This window comes from Eptesicus fuscus, chromosome 24 (assembly GCF_027574615.1).
Source record: "Eptesicus fuscus isolate TK198812 chromosome 24, DD_ASM_mEF_20220401, whole genome shotgun sequence".
Lineage (NCBI taxonomy): Eukaryota > Metazoa > Chordata > Mammalia > Chiroptera > Vespertilionidae > Eptesicus > Eptesicus fuscus.
The window spans coordinates 17878089-17894690 of NC_072496.1; positions in this window are offsets into that span (position 1 = coordinate 17878089).

Sequence of the window (16602 nt, forward strand, 5' to 3'; positions counted from 1 at the left end):
GTATATTAGCCCTTACTGCATCCCAATAACTTCAGTTAGAGTTATTCTGAAAGGAATCAGAACAGAAAATGGAAAGAAATCAAAACAGAACAGGTTATAAAATCAAACACAAATTAGGTCACTGAACTATTTCACTGAATTAGATGATGTTGAAGTATCACTCCAACAGCTCAAAGTAGAGCTATTACATGGGAAAAGCACAAAGGGAAAAGGAGTCTTCCTGAAACTCAATTCGTCTAACTCAATTCCATTTTTCCCTTTCTTTGTTTGTTCATGTTTTATTTCCTATATCCAAAAGAAAATAATAAAATAGCCCGTATGTTGTTTTAAAAAAATAATGAGTGCTGCTATCCTTAAGAGAACGTATAGATTTCTCTAGTAACTGGCACAGACCCCACATCCGCTCTTTCAAGGCCAGATCCTTTTTCTGGCCTCTTATTTCTTCTTGCAGTTTAGGCCAGAAATAAGTGATGATACCCTTGACCAACAAAATCATTTCAATAAATAATGGAATTGAATAAAATAAAGCTCACAAATAGAAACAATATTTCCCACAGCCCTGCCCACCCCTCCACCCCGCCTATCCCCACCCCACCCCCCATACACACACACACACACACACACACACACACACACACACACACATGATTCAGAATTTCTGTAATAGGGACTCAATCACTGGGGGAAAGAAGTTGCTAAAATAGCCAACATTTACTATTACTGCTTGCTTACTGAGAAGCATCTGATGTCGATCATTTATACTTCACTGTAAGTCATTACTCAGCAAAAACCTTATTAATCAATTCAGAGAATGGTGAGACAGGAAGAGAGCCAAGGAAGTGTGTTATTGGGAGGTCCAGTTGGGAAGGACTTGAATATTTTCACTAATGAGATTCTTAAGTCCCTACTAATGACCAACAATCCTATGAAGCCTGGGCTGATACCACAGTCTTCACACTTCCAAACAGCTGAATCTCCAAGGCCAGATATTTTTTTATGGGTATAGGGACATGGGGTCTTCTGTTTTATTTTTCAGGTGTTCAAATGTGGGTTCTTGATGTCACAAAGAAGAAACAATTTGATCAGTTTGCCAATGAAGTCTAGAGAGTTGATGTTCTCTTTAATGTTGCTGGGTAATTCAGAACTATTTTTGATTTTGATCTTCCTACAGAAAGTTTCCTATGATTTTTATTAAAAGAATTTTGACAATATGGCCAAATTATTTGTCATGAGCTACAATATAGTTCTTGAAAATATGACTTGATTTTGGACAGAATTTTTATTGCAAGTAAGACAGCTGTAGGAGTTAACATAGGTTTGGGGCCCAAAGGCAATTATGGCCTATTCAAGACAACTGGTACTAATCAAAAGGTATTGACCTTCCTAAGGCTGGTGACAGGCTCACACCAATGGACTTGTCACTGATGTCCCACTAGGATTTATAAAATAAAATAAAAAACTGTTCTCCAGTAGAGTGTCTTTAAAACTAAGTATATTATTAGAAGCCAAGTACTCAGTGTATTGAAATGCAGACATTCCCAATCTTTTGACATAGCATTCTAGCAAGTCCTTGATACTATCGCAAGCTCAGTGGTTCTTACTGGGACAATGAATCCCAGGAAAAGAAGTTTCATGTTGTACCTTTGTATGCAGCGCAGAAGGAATTCATGAAACTTGCTAGGTTGGTCCCAAACTTGCCGAACCACACATGAATGGTGAGACTGGAATTGGAGCAGCTGCATGTCGATGCAGTGACTGCTAACACTGTCCTCTCTCAGGTGTGACAGTAGCAATGAGTGCAATTGAGGCTTACCAGTACACAGAAACTGAGTCAATACATTCTGAAATTTCACTTTTCTTATGTAGTGTCATATTTGTATTGCTGGATTGATAGAATAATCCTAGAGCCTTCTAATATATGTGTTTCTTCCGAACCAAGTTTCAGAACCAGGCAGGGTCAGGGAGAGGGGACCTTAATCTGTCCATAGTTTAATCATGTGTTACAATATTGGAAATTAAGTTAAAGCAGCAGTTTGTGATTATCTATTTTATAAACAACCTGCTCATCCCTCATATAAGAATATACAAAGAGCCAAAAAAAAAAGTCAGCTAGAAAAATTAGTTCCTGCGAATTTATTAAACTTTCAGCTAAGTAAGGGGTATTGAGACAGAGCATGTGGTTCTTTCTGTCATTCTACTTAATTGGAAGTACAGTCACACCAATATTATTTTATCATTGATTACATAATTTTGGTCCAGAGGACCCCAGTTTTTACAATGCTTTCTGAAAGAAGTGTGACTTACAAAAGAGTGATGTTACTTTAAGGTTTTTGGCTTGACCCCTCTGTTTACTCCGTATGTTAGACACAGTGATTCTTTGCTGCCTGGTGATGTTTTCCTTGCAATTTTGATTTTCCTTGAGAATGTTAACTCTGTGCCACCAGGGGGCACTGTTGCCCGTGAAAGAGGAGGAGTCAGTTCTCATTTATGTTTGTTTTCCATGTTTCCTATGCTGTGGTATAGAGCTCCTTGTGTTTGCAGGCCCCAAACTCTCACCTTCTTCGTTTAAAAGAAGGATATTGTTTCAAATAAACATATTTAGCTTAGATTGTTGGGATATCTATTAACCTAATGTACTACATGCTGGTATGTTTGGTATGTTAAAAATCTTGATTAGGGAAGGGACAATGGTCTAACTAAGTCAATAAATGACAACAAAGATGATAAGGAAATTGAACAGAAATATTTTTAAATGATCATTCCCCCCATTGTGTAATCACTATTCCAGTTTGTGCATCATGGAACCATCCTGGACTGTGAAGAAAAAGACTGGGACTTCTCAATGAATCTCAACATCTGCAGCATATACCTGATGATCAAGGCATTTCTTCCCAAAGTAAGATGATCCTCTAGGACAGTGGTCGGCAAACCGCGGCTCTCGAGCCACATACGGCTCTTTGGCCCCTTGAGTGTGGCTCGGCGTTAGAACCACTTCTTCAAAATAGACTCGCCCAAGCTGAAAACGGACTTCTTTCTGCGCGTGGGCCACGAAGTTTCAATCGCACTATATGTGCGTGCCCACACATGGTATTTTGTGGAAGAGCCACACTTAAGGGCCAAAGAGTCGCATGTGGCTCGCGGTTTGCCAACCACTGCTCTAGGAGAAGTACCACTGGATAAGTAGGTCTCCTCACGGGCATCTAGAAAGAACCTAGGTGCTAAAGAGTGATAATAGCTAACATAATGAGTAACCTGTACTGAACATTTATATCAAGGCACTTGATATAAATCAACTCACCCAGTTCATCCATTCAAGGAATATTAATTCCTAACAACTTAATTCCTAATAACTTTCTACATGCCAGGGTCCATTCTAGGTGCAGAAGAGAACAAGACCAAGTTCCTCTGTAAAGAGACGCCCCATTTTTTTGAGGATTCATTAGGCAGGCTAATATATAACCAAACAAACATACATCACATGGGTGGTTGTAAGTGCTATGAAGAAAGAGAAGTGAGGCCCACTTAGGTATCTGGGGAGAGGGCTCCTTGAAGAGAACAGCAAGGAGGCACACTGGCTAGAACAGTCTGATGAGTGGGCACCAGCTTACCCCATCCGCGGTGCAGAGATTTAACAGGGGGCTGTGGAATTTGCCCAAGGTCACATAACTGGCAAGTTGTTAGAACCAGGATCGGAACCCTGGAAGTTAGTCCCCTTGAATTTCAGTGTCTAGGCACATGCCCTCAAGATGGATGTACCCCACTGCTTTTCTGTACTCTGAGTATTCTCCCAGCACTCCTGTTTTTAGCTAGGCCACAGAGGTACCAGAGAGGTCAGAGACGTTGCATGCTAAGAGACAGTGATCTTCCTGTGTCTGCTACCCTTGAATTCTCCAGCCTTCACAACTCATCAACATTCTTAATTTCATTTTACAATCCTTAAGTACCTTTTGATACAATCATGGAAGTGCTTTCCCAGCATGAAGATCCAGACCGCCTGAATGCCCTCAAACCATCCCTGCTGTCAGGTTCACGTCGAGGACCCCGGGGCCAAGTCAGTGCCTGTCATCGTCCCCCGTAACTTAGGTGGTCCTATGTTTTCCTCATTCTCTTGCCTATTTTCATTGGTTTCAAATTCCTATTTTTAAGCACTCTCATAAAAAAATGTAATTTGAAATTATTTCGCTTTAAAAATGAATGACACTAAAATGTTTTAAAACCCACTTAGAGCACGTTTCCAGACTTGTTGTTCACTTACATAGTCTGTCAGTTCTCTTGAGAGGGCTGTTTTTTCTTCTTCTGAGAGTACTCCAGGGGACCACATGACCTTTCTAAGGTCATAAGTGACTTTGCAGTCATATCTGCAGCTTCATCTTTAGACCATGCTCCTGGGAATGCCATACATTTGATGTTTGCTTGGAAACCATTTCTTAATTTTGTCATTATCTGCCATTTCTCTGGAGAGGCTGGGGATCTTCAGAATCAGCAAATCCTGGCTCTTTTTTGTTGAACAGCCCTTTCTTTAGCTTCTCCATCTCCTCACATTGTACGGTAAGTGGGCAGCACTTTTGAACTTTCTGGGTGGAAATTGCCTTTGCTAGGTCACCCAGTTCATTAGGGATGTTTTCTACCTCACGTTACTGCAGGGAATAGTGTTGGTAAACTTTCTGAAACCACATACAGACAGTCCTCAGGTTACGTTGGACTCGACATATGTCATTTCATGATCACGTCTCCACCTCCTATTTATATATATAAAAAAAAAGTTCCGTCATTTTGATGTATGTACATATGTGCTTTATGTGTTTTTTTTATTATTTACCATAAGTAAAGGTCAGAAATTGTTATCTTTCTTTGATGTTTTTTATTGTTTCACTTCATTACTGCTGTGTATGGGCTCCATTGAGTGACATAGGTACTTATGTAGGTGGGTTCCGACTTACAGAGAAAATCGCATTATGCCATAGGAAGGGATCTCCGACGTAACTGAGGACCTACTGTGCAACATGGTGCCCATGAATGTTTTGGGAGAAGAAGCAAGAAGTGGGGAGAATTTCTGCCTCCTGGGCACTAACTTCTCACTGAAAGCAGAGGCTACAAAGAACCAGGGGAGATGGTGAACAAGAGTGGGGTGAAGAGTTAACATAACTGTCGGGGAAATGGAAGAACCAACTAGAGAACAGAAGAAAAAAACAATATGTTCTATATCATGAAAATCAATGAAAAGTTTCTAAAAGTTTCTATTGGGGTGAGTTTCTCCAGCAGCTTTCAGACAAAGAGATATAGGACTGGAGAAGGTGAATGACTGGATGGATCCAGGGGTGAGGCTGCAAGATTATACGTTTCCTATGGTGTTCTTCCTATTTTAATAATTAGCTACTAATTGTATCTAAAAGGAGATTCTAAAACAACCCTAAGACATTGTGCTGGATGGACTAACAGGACACAGAAGAGGATGAGGCGCCCCAACTAAGTCAAGGAAAATGGCAGGGGGAAAATTTACCCCAACTTACAAAATAAAGGATACCATAATGAAATGGGATCCCCAGGAATACCCCCGGATAGCTAGTACAGCATAATCATGGGGAAAACCAAGCCTTAAAATTATTCTTTCTCATCATATTTAGCAAATAGCTTAACCCATTTTAATTTTATTTTCCAGTTTTATTCAGCTATCACTGTCTTATAGAACTCATTTTAAATGCATATAGAATACATATAGTCCTATTTTATACATAACGATGGGTTATTATGTGAGTTCATTCTCCAATCTTCTGAAATGCAATAATAACTCAGGCCAAACTTTAGGAGATGGTGGTGCCGCCCTCTCTATCACCTCTACTACCCATTCAACCCAGGTTTCTCTGCTGATTCTAGAGCCTATAGTCCTTGCCACCTTCTACTTTGCCTTCTTAACACCAGCTTGGTACCTGCTGTCATTGTGTGAATGCTCTTCTTGGCACCCCATGCTGCCGGAGCCTGCCGGCACTGCAGTTGAACGGTACCTGAAAAGGGGGGTGAGGATTAAAGAACACAGACACAGTAGTTACCGGGAGGACCGACAGTTCAAGACTGCAGCCCCGAGTTTATTTTCTCAGCCCTTTTTATAAGCAGAAACAGCTTGTGCAAGCATAAAGGTCATTGCCCGGGCAGCATGTTTTTTCCACCTTAGCAGAATCCCAAGTACACTTTAAACTTCTCACTCCGCCAATTTCCCTATCCTTGTTCCTGTTATTGAGAACCTATTGCACTCTTGACCCTACCACAGTGCTACTTCCTCTTCAAGCCTGCTTAGTATCAAACCTAAATATGTGAAGCAAAGGCCCCAGCAAAGCGGGGAAAACAAGGTTACTGGATTGTTTACCTGATTGCCTCTCACGGTTTCCCACACCATGCAACCATCCTCTCTGGCAAGGATGACTATAAGGAGAAGTGCCTGGTACATAGTAATGCTACATAGGACTGATGTCCCTGAAACTCAGACAGGGGCTAGAAAGATCTCTAAAGATTCCCTCTAGCTTTATCCTACTCCGACCCAGTCCTCCTGTTCCCACTGACCAGAGCTCAGCTCCTAAACTAGGCAGACGCTGGCTTCTGGATCTTCAGTGATTCCAGGCCTGACTTCCACCTGGATTGACAACCTAGATACACATATTCACTCAACAAGTGTTTTCTAAGCACCTCTATGTGGTAGGGGCTCTTCTAAGATACAGAGAATGGTTAAAAGCCCCTCACATCTAAGACCTACCAGAATTCTTGACATCATGGGTTTTCTTTTCCATTCCATAGTGGACCTTGGATTCTGCACTGACCTCCTTACAGCATTCTCAACTTGTTCTCTGCCATTGGACTGATCCTCCAGCTTTGGAATGATTTCCTGTTGTCTACCCATGAACAAACATTTCCTACAAGTGTTCCTATATTTTGACCATCTGACATTTCAGATCTGCCTACACTTCAATCCTGGGCTCCCCGGAAAGTTCCAACCTAGTATACGTGCACCATGGTTAATGAACACAGAGGGTCCTAGACAATTCGGCCTGGAAGGGATTGGGTAGCCTACCACCCTCATTAAAAAAAAAAAAAAAGAAGTAGATGCTGAAAGGGTTCAAGTGCCATCTCTCAGCTCACATGGTGAATTAGGGGCAGAGCTCAGGCAGTACCTGAGCTCTTCTGAGGCTGGGGGCCAGGGTCAGATGTAATGAGTGGCACTGACTCTTGATTCCATGTCCTAGTCATTAATATCTCTTGGGATTTTTTTAAACAAATGAGTGTTATTAGTTCGTATGGGTTTTTGTTAAAATGTTTTGTGCATACAAACTCGCTATGTTTTCAATCATAGACAAACTTATTAACTTACAAGTTAGTGTTTGATATTTTCAGTAACACTTATGTACATGTTTAAATTTCAGCTTCACTACACTCACACCTGCTTCCTTCACTGTAATGACAGAAAACTTCCCTGATATAGGGAAGAAAAAATTCACACAAATCCAAGAAGCTCACAGAGTCCCAAACAAAATGAACCCCAAAAGACTGATGACAAGGCACATTATAATTAAACCAGAGGCCCAGTGCATGAAATTAATGCATGGGGGGGTGGGGGGGTGTTGTCCCTCAGACCAACCTGCACCCTCTCGAATCTGGGATCCCTCTCACAATCCAGGACTGCTGGCTCCCAAATGCTCGCCTGCCTTCCTTCCTGATTGCCCCTAACCACTTCTGCCAGGCAGCGTGATCACCCCCTAAGCACTCCCATGCCAGCCTGATTGATGTCTAACTGCTCCCCTACCAACCTATTTGCCCCCCACTTCCCTCCTCTACCAACCTGGTCACCCCTAACTGCCCACCCCTGCAGGTTTGATTGCCCCCAACTGCCCTCCCTTGCAGGCCTGGTCCCTCCCAACTGCCCTCCCCTGCTGGCCATCTTGTGGTGGCCATAGTGTATCCACATGGGGGCAGGATCTTTGACCACATGGGGGCAGCCATATTGTGTTGGAGTGATGGTCAATCTGCATATTACTATTTTATTAGATAGGATAACTGAAACTTTGTAGCCTGGAGCAGAGCCAAGCCTCCTGCTCACTCTGTGGTGGCAGACATTTCTGTTGGGGTTTATTTATCTTCTATAATTGAAACTTTGTAGCCTTAAACAGAGGCCTGGGCTGGCCAGGATGTGTGGAAAGTTTAGCTTCCTCCATCACAGGGAGCAAACCTAGCCTCCTGCTCTTTCCAGCTCCATGGCTGCTGCCATTTCTATTGAGGTTTATTTCTCTTCTATAATTGAAATTTTGTAGCCTTAAGCGGAGGGCTGGCCAGCCAGGGTGTGCAGAAATCTTGGTTTCCTCCATCACCGGGGAAACCCAAGCCTCCCTCCTGCTCTCTCCCTGGCTGCAGCCATATTGGTTGGGTTAATTTGCATACTTACTCCTGATTGGCTGGTGGGCATGGCTTGTGGGTGTAGTGGAATGATGGTTAATTTGCATATTACTCTTTTATTAGATAGGCTTGGCAAAAAAACAATGACAGAGTAAGAATCTTAAAGAGGCCAGAAAGGAACAGAAAGTTACCTACAAATGATCTCCCATTAGACCAGCGAATGATTTCTCAAAAGAAACACATCAGGCAAGAAGGGAATGGTATGAAATATAAAAAGTCATGCAAAGGAAGGGTCTTAATCCAAGAATACTGTACCCAGCAAGGCAATCAATCAAAAATGAAGGTGAAATCAGGAGCTTCACAGACAAAAAAAGGACTAAGGGAGTTTATTACCACCAAACCAGCAATGCAAGAAATGCTAAAGGGTCTGTTGTAAAAAGAAGAAATAGGAAGCGAAGCTGGAACACAGTGGTAAAGAATAAAAGTGGCGACAAATAAGTACTTATCAATAATAACTTTAAATGTAAATGGATTAAATGCCACAATCAAAAGACATAGGGTAACTGAGTGGGTAAGAAAACATGACCCATATATTTTCTGTCTACAAGGAAAACCACCTCAGAAAAAAAAGACACACATAGACTAAGGGTGAAGGGATGAAAAAAGGTTTTTCAGGCGAATGGAAATGAAAAAAAAGCTGGAGTAGCAATACTTATATCTGACAAATTAGATCTAAAAGTAAAGGACGTAACAAGAGATAAGGAAGGCCACTTCATAATACTAAAGGGAGAAATCCAACAAGAAGAAATAACTCTGGTAAACATATATGCACCCAATACAGGAGTATCCAAATACATTAAAAAAAAAAAAAAAACTTCTGGAGGATATCAAGGGAGAGATTGAGAGCAATACAATCATAGTAGGGGACTTTAATACCCCACTATCACCATTGGACAAATCCTCTAAACAAAATCAGCAAAGCAACATCAATCCTAAATGACTCACTAGATCAGATGGAATTAATTGACATCTTCAGAAGATTTCACCCCAAAGCCAAAGAATATACACTCTTCTCAAGTTCACATGGGTCATTTTCAAAGACAGACCATATATTGGGTCACAGGCAAAGTCTTTTCAAATTCAAGAAGACAGAAATCTTATCAAGCATCTCAGATCACAATGGCATAAAACTGAAAATCAACTACAATAAAAAATAAAAAAATCAAACATATGGAGAGTAAATAGCATGCTATTAACCTTTTGCACTCGGATGTTGAGTGTGACTCGACACAGTTAGCATCGGTAGCAGCTCGAGAAAAAAGCAAGCAATTGCAAATGGTTAAACAATGACTGGGTTACCAGAGAGATCAACGAAGAAATAAAAAGCATCATGGCAACAAACAATAATGAAAACACAACAATCCAAAATATATGGGAAAGAGTGAAAGTAGTCTTGAGAGGGAAGTTCATAGCTCTACAAGCCTACTGCAAAAAACAAGACACAATGGTATTACCTACCCTACAACTCAAAGAGTTAGAAAGAGAGCAACAAGAGAAGCCCAGTGTAAGCAGAAGGAAGGAAATAATAAAGATCAGAGTGGAGGTAAAAGACATAGAGACCAAAAAAAAACAATACAAAAGATCAAAAGAACCAAGAGCTGGCTCTTTGAAAGGATAAATAAGATTAATGAACCTCTAGCCAGGCTCACCAAGAAGCAAAGAGAGAGGACCCAAATAAACAAAATCAGAAATGAAAGAAAAGAAATAACAACAGACCCCATAGAAATACAAAGGATTGTTAAAAATTACTATGAACAACTCTATTCCAACAAACTGGACAACCTGGAAGAAATGGACATATTCCTAGAAAAATACAACCTTCCAAAACTCAATCAAGAAGAATCTAAAAATCTCAGTAGGCCAAGAACTATGGAAGAAATTGAAGCAGTCATCAAAAAGCTTCTGGAAAACAAAAGCCCGGAGACAGATGGCTTCACAGTGGAGTTTTACCAAACATTCAAGGAAGAACTAAAACCTATCTTCCTCAGATTACTCAAAAAAATTCAAGAGGAAGGAACACTTTGAAGCTCCTTCTATGAAGCTTGCATCACCCTAATACCAAAGCCAGATAAAGACAACACAATGAAAGAGAATTACAGGCTGATATCCCTCATGAACATAGATGCCAAAATCTTCAACAAAATTCTAGCATATCAGATCCAGCAGTACATCAGAAAGATCATACACCATGACCAAGTAGGCTTTATCCCACGGATGCAAGGATGGTACAATATCCGCAAATCAATAAATGTGACACATCACATAAACTGAGAGATAAAAATCACATAGTCATATCAATTGATGCAGAAAAAGCATTGACAAAATCCAATACCCTTTCTTGATGAAAACTCTCAGCAAGGTGGGAATAGAAGCCACATATGATAAACCCACAGCCAACATCATACTCAATGGGCAAAAACTAAAACCATTTCCCCTAAGAACAGGAACAAGACTGGGATGCCCACTCTCACCACTCCTGTTCGACGTAGTACTGGAAGTATTAACCGTTGCAATTACACAAGAAGAAAACATAAAAGGCATCCAAATTAAAAAATAAAAATTAAAACTGTTCCTATTCGCAGATGACATGATATTGTACATAAAAAAACCCCAAAGACTCTATCAAAAGCTATTAGACTTAATAAATGAATTTGGCAATATAGGATACAAAATTAACGCCAAGAAATCTCTAGCATTTCTATACACCAATAGTGAACTTATAGAGACTAAAAACGCAATCCCACTTATCATCTCACCAAAAGAAATTAAGATACCTAGGAATAAACTTAACCAAGGAGGTAAAAGACCTATATGCAGGAAACTACAGGACACTGAAAAAAGAGACAGAGGAAGACATAAATAGATGGAAGAACATACCATGTTCATGGATTGGTAGAATCAACATCATTAAAATGTCCATACTACCCAAAGCAATCTATATATTCAATGCACTCCCCATTTAAATACCAACAGCATATTTCACAGACCTAGAAAGAACTCTCCAAAAATTCATCTGGAATAAAAAAAGACCCCGGATAGCCGCAGCAATCCTGAGAAAGAAGAACAAAGTAGGTGGGGTCTCAATATCAGATTTCAAGCTGTATTACAAAGCCACTGTTCTCAAAACAGCCTGGTACTGGCACAAGAATAGACATATAGACCAATGGAATAGAATAGAGAATCCAGATATCGACCCAAACCATTATGCTCAATTAATATTTGACAAAGGAGGCATGAACATACAATGGAGTTAAGATAGTCTCTTCAGTAAATAGTGTTGGGAAAATTGGACAGATACATGCAAAAAAAATGAAACTAGACCACCAACTTAACACCATACACACAAATAAACTCAAAATGAGTAAAGGACTTAAACATAAGACAGGGAACCATAAAAATACTAGAGGAATCCACAGGCAGCAAAATCTCAGACATATGCCGAAGCAATTTCTTCATCAATACCGCTCCTACGGCAATGGAAACTAAAGAGAAAATAAACAAATGGTATTACATCAAAATAAAAAGCTTCTTCACAGCAAAAGAAACCATCAACAAAACAACAAGAAATCCCACTGTATGGGAAAACATATTTGCAAATGTTATCACTGATAAGGGTTTAATCTCCAACATTTACAGGGAACTCATACAACTCAATAAAAGGAACTCAAATGATCCAATAAAAAAATGGGCAATGGACCTAAATAGATACTTTTCTGAAGAAGACAGACGGAAGGTCAAGAGATATATGAAAACATACTCAAAGTCACTAATTATCTGAGAGATGCAAATGAAAACAATGTGGTACCATCTCACACCTGTCAGAATGGCTATCATCAACAAATCAAATGATAAGTACTGCCAAGGATGTGAAGAAAAAGGAACCCTTGTGCACTGCTGGTGGGAATGCAGACTGATGCAGCCCCTATGGAGAACAGTATGGAGTTTCTTCAAAAAACTAAAAATGTAACTCCCATTTGACCCAGTGATCCCACTTCTAGGAATGTATCCCAAGAAACTAGAAACACCAATCAGAAAGGATATATGCACCCCTATGTTCATAGCAGCACAATTCACCATAGCTAAGATTTGGAAACAGCCTAAATTGCCCATCAGCAGATGAGTGGATTAGAAAACTATGGTATATATACACAATGGAACACTACACTGCTATAAAAAAGAAGGAATTCTTACCATTTGTAGCAGCATGGATGGAACTGGAGAACATTATGCTAAGTGAAATAAGCCAGGCAATGAAAGAAAAGTGCCACATGCTCTCACTCATTTATGGAAAAATAAAGAACATTATAACCTGACTAGAGGCCTGTTGCATGAAGAGATTCGTGCAATAGGCCTTCCTTCCCCTGGCTTCCAGCACCAGTTGTCCTCCAGCACCAAGGACCCAGGCCTTTGCTCTGACTGGAGTCTGCTGCCTTTGCTGCAGACTCTGGCCAGTCTGCCTTCTTCTTCTTTCCTGCAGACTCCAGCCAGAGTCTGCCTTCTTTGTCTTCACTGCAGACTCGGGCCAGAGTCTGCCGTCTTCGCTGCAGACTCAGGCCAGAGTCTGCCTTCTTCATCTTTGCTGCAGACTCTGAATCTGCAGTCTTCATCTTCACTGCAGGGCCAGAGTGCTGCTCCTGTAGATTCCCCTCACCCCCCGCCCTCCCTCTCATAGCCGGCATCCTTCCCCGCCCAGACACTCCACACCTGGCGCAGCTGGGCGGCTGCCATCTTTGTCCTTCTAATTTGCACATTCTCTCCTGGCGGGTGTAGGGGAGGTACGGTCAATTTATATGTTTGTCTATTATTAGTTAAGGTGAACAAAAAGATAGATACAGAGACAGTAAAGCATCGAACAGACTCTTAAATTACAGTGGGAAGGCTGGGAAGTGTTGGGAAGGGGGTAAGAGATCAACCAAAGTACTTATATGCATGCATATATGCACAACCAATGGACATAAGACACTGGGAGGGGTTGGATGAGGGCATGCGAGAAGGGGTAGGGGAGGATGGGGAAGTTCAATGGAAGAAAAAATAGGAGATATATGTACTACTATGTGTAATACTTTAAACAATAAAATAAAATTTTGTAGACAGCGCCTGGGAAGACACATGGGCATTTCTTTAATTATCTTCTGCTGAACTCAGGGTGATAGGCAGAGCCACACCCTGGGAACATGCTTCCCCAATAAGGCTGGACATTTTATCAGCTTGGCCTTCATATCAGCCCAGGTGTCAGGGGCAGGCTTTGATATGTGAAGAATGACATAGCACTAATATAGAGCAGAGTGGAAGAAATACCCAGCAGATTAGGGGAAGCCAAGGATCAGATCAGTGAATTAGAAGAGAAGGTAGAAAAAAATCACTCAGAGAACCTAAAAACAAACAAACACACCAACAAATAATTTAAAAACTAGAAGACAGCTTAAAGGAGCTGTAGGACAACATGAAAGGAACTATTTGCATAATAGATGGCCAAGAAATGTTCCAACAAAATGGACAACCTAAACAAAATGGACATATTCCTAGAAAAATACAATCTTCCAAAACTGTATCAGGAAGAATAAAAATCTCTGAATAGACTGATAACTACTGATGAAATTGAAGCAGTAATTAAAAAAAAAACTTCCAGCAAATAAAAGCCCTAGTCGGGATGGCTTCACAGGGGAGTTTTACCAAACATTCCAAGAAAAAATTAACCAATCTTCCTCAGACTATGCCAAAAATATTCATACTCAATGGGCAAAAACTAAAACCATTTACCTTAAGAACAGGAATAAGTCAGGGGTGCCCACTCTCACCATTCCTGTTGATACAGTACTGGAAGTACTAGCCATAGCAATCAGAAAAGAAGAAAAAATAAAAGGCATCCAAATTGGAAAGAAAGAAAACTATCATTCTTCTCAGATGACATATTGTACATAGAAATATATTGTTCATTATATTCCACAAATGAGTGAGATCATGTGATATTTACCTTTCTCTGGCTTATTTCGCTTAGCATAATGCTCTCCAGTTCCAGCCATGCTGTTGCAAATGGTAATAATTCCTTCTTTTTTTTTACAGCAGTGTAGTATTCCATTGTGTAGGTGTACCACTGCTTTTTAAGCCACTCATCTATTGATGGGCACTTAGGCTGTTTCCAAATCTTAGTTATTGTAAATAGTGCTGCTATAAACATAGGGGTGCATATAAACTTTCTGATTCGTGTTTCTATTTTCTTGGGATATATTCCTAGAAGTGGAGATTACTGGGTCAATGGGAGTTCCATTTTTAACTTTTTGAGGAAACTCCATACTGTTTTTCACAGTGGCTGCACCAGTCTGCATTCCCACCAGCAGTGCATGATGGTTCCTTTTTCTCCAAATCCTCTCCAGCACTTGTCGTTTGTTGATGATAGCCATTCTGACAGGTGTGAGATGGTACCTCATTGTCATGTTGATTTGCATCTTTTGGATTATTAGTAACTTTGAGCATGTTTTCATATGTCTCTTGGACTTCTGTATGTCCTCTTGTGAAAAGTGCCTATGTATGTCCTTTGCTCATTTTTTGGTTGGATTGTTTATATTCCTTTTGTTAAGTTGTATGAGTACCCTGTAAATGTTGGAGATTAAACACTTATCAGAGGTAACATTAGCAAATATGTTCTCTCATGCAGTGGGCTTTCTTTTTGTGTTGTTGATGGTTTCTTTTGCTGTGCAGAAGCTTTTATTTTGATGTAATCCCATTTGTTTATTTTCTCCTTAGTTTCCATTGCCCTAGGAGCTATATCGGTAAAGATATTGCTACATCATATGTTTGTTATTTTGCAAGGAAGAGGCAGAAAGAAACATTGAGGCACAGAAACCACATAATGTGCTCAGGAGACAGGAGATTACGATGAGGGGCAGGAGTGGTTCAGCTAAGAGCAAAAATGGTCACAAAGCCACGTGTAAAAGGTTTTGCATCCATGCTAGGCAGCGTGTGCTTTATCCAGCAACAATGAAGGGTTTAACCAGGGGAGAGAGACAAGCTGATTTGCATTTCAGAAAGGTCTCTGACATGCCTTGCTATACTGGACACAGCAATTCTGGTATTCATTACTCAAATGCCAACCATTTGAATGGGCTCTGGGAAGGCTCAAACTGCACCTGTGAGAAGTGCCACACAGCAGCCTGCTCTTATCAGAGAGTGTGGTCCAAGACAGTGAGGCTGGTGCATGCTGCGGTCCCTGGGGGACAGGGCCTCCTCCTTATATTCAGCTCCATCTTCAGCCAATAACCTCAATGGCAACTAGGGTGGTTACAGAGTGCATCACACAGAAACTGCTCCCCATTCCTGCTCCAACACCAATGGCTTCATTACACCAGGGTAGACTCCAATCAGCTGACCCAGCCTCTAGGCACTCCCTAGCTCTTCCTTTCTCTCTGGCTCTTCTCACTATGTTGCAGCCATAGGAGCCTCCCTGCTTCTGTCTGGCATGCCACACTCAAGGCCAGGGCCTTTGCACCCGCCCTTCCCCTTGCCTGGATCATTCTGCCCCTCCTTCTCACAGCACTGGTTCCTTGTAATCCTTCAGGGCTCAGCTTCATCACTTCCACAAAGAGGTCCTCCCTCATTCAGGTGAGTCACTCTGTTATTCTTTATCATAAACCTGCAGATTTTCTTCTGGGCTCCTTTGACAATCTATAATCATTTCACCTGTTACTGTGTTTAACCATTTCTTGCCCATCTCCCCTAAAACACTGTAGGCACCATGAAGGCAGGGATATGGACTATCTTATTCACCTTCAAGTCACCTATACTTAGAACATACCCTGGCATATAATAAGCATTTGATAATTATTTGTTGATTAATTGGACAATGCAAAAATAATACCCAGGGTGGAGAACTGCTGAGAATACCTCATTGTAATTATTGCCTCAATGTTCATTACTAGACATACCCAAGACACAGGAAAATGAGAGAGGTAGTGACACAATACCTTACAATGTTACTGTCCTATATAATAAAGAGGTAATATGCAAATTGACCCCCACACCCTCGCACAAGAAGGCCACCCCCATGTGGTCAAAGATGGCTGCCCCCATGTGGTCACAAGATGGCCGCCACAAAATGGTCAGCAGGGGAGGGAAGTTGGGGACGACCAGGCCTGCAGAGGAGGGAGGGCAGTTAGGGGCAACCAGGCC